Below are 1658 nucleotides of genomic sequence, written 5' to 3'. Positions count from 1 at the left end.
TGAGGAAAAGTGATCCACCCTCGAACTGAGACCTGGTGACCCATATGTGTATGAATAAGGCGACTTCGAAAAAAAACAACTCGTTTTCGTTTTCTGCATTTTAAAAACAAAACTCTTAAATCGACTTGTTTTCTCATTTATTGTGTCAAAATTGGACATGGAATAAAAGAAAACAAATAACACAATTTATTAAATGTTTTATTTTCTTTTTTTGCTTTGTTCATATCCTGAAGTACACACCCCCTCATAGAATATTCATGAGTTTAGGAGGCGTATTGAAAGCCTAGGTTGGCTGCAAAAACAATGGACTAGACTATGTAAGTGTGACAGGAAGATACAAATACTCATGTTAGCTAAGATGCAGAACTTATCATGAAGGTAGCATGCCAATAGAACAAACTCAACTACAACTGAACAAAGTTGGCTTGCACATGAATGAAGATGGTGCCAACAGACATGGCAGCTCTGCTTCTAGCTCCTAAGCAACGTTGCAGTATTTAGGTTTTTTTGTGTGTGTTATATTTTACATTATTAGCCCAGAATGTTTTTTGTTTAATTAAATACCATAAATAACTTTTGGATATCGAAGCGGCGGTAATTTACAAGCATTACAACCAGAAATACAACTTTCCCTAATTGCATCCTGAGGACAATTGAACTTATACCAGAGGCTGCCCCAAGACGTATCCGGTGGAGAAGAGGTATTCAGAGTGGACCTCTAGTATGACTCAGGAGGCGTGCACACCAGCCACCACTTCCGAGTATATTACTCGCTAATGTTCAGTCCCTGGCCAATAAAGTAGACGAGCACAGGGCGAGGAGCTCCTTCCAGAGAGACATCAGGGACTGTAACATACTCTGTTTCACTGAATCAAGGCTCTCTCCGGCTGTACTGTCCATACAGCCAGCTGGGTTCTCGGTACATCATGCAGACAGGAATAAAGAACTCTCCGGGAAGAAGAAAGGTGGGTGTGTATGTTGGTGTGATTGTGATAACGTACAAGTCATTTTCTTCACCCGACCTAGAATATCTCACAATCAATTGCCGACCATATTACCTCCCAAGAGAATTATCTTCGGTTATCGTCAAAACCGTGAATATTCCCCCTCGAGCTGATACCACGACGGCCCTCGAGGAACTACATTGAACTTTGCACAAACTTCTAACCACATATCCTGAGGCTGCATTTATTGTAGCTGGGGATTTTAACAAAACAAATAGGGATAAAGCTACCAAAGTTCTATCAACACATTGCCTGGAGTACTTGCACATTAAACTCGACCATTGTTACTTCCCCTTCCGGGATGGCTCCAAGGCCCTCCCTTCGGCAAATCAGATCACGACTCCATCCTGCTCCTCCCTTCCTATTGTCAAACTCAAACAGGAAGTACCCGTGCTAAGATATATTCAACGCTGGTCTGACAATCGGAATCCATGCTTCAAGTTTGTTTTGATCACAAGGAATGGGATATGTTCCAGGTTGCCTCTGAAAATAACATTGACGTATATACGGACACAGTGACGGAGTTCATCTGGAAGTGTATAGGGGAGGTTGTTCCCACTGTGACTATTAAAACCTAGACAAAATCAAAAACGTGGATAGATGGCAGAATTTGAGCAAAACTGAAAGCGCAAACAACCGCATTTAACCACGGAA

This window comes from Oncorhynchus clarkii, chromosome 6 (genome assembly GCF_045791955.1).
Source record: "Oncorhynchus clarkii lewisi isolate Uvic-CL-2024 chromosome 6, UVic_Ocla_1.0, whole genome shotgun sequence".
NCBI lineage: Eukaryota > Metazoa > Chordata > Actinopteri > Salmoniformes > Salmonidae > Oncorhynchus > Oncorhynchus clarkii.
The sequence above is the reverse complement of the archived record's forward strand: the minus strand, read 5'-3'. Positions refer to the sequence as shown.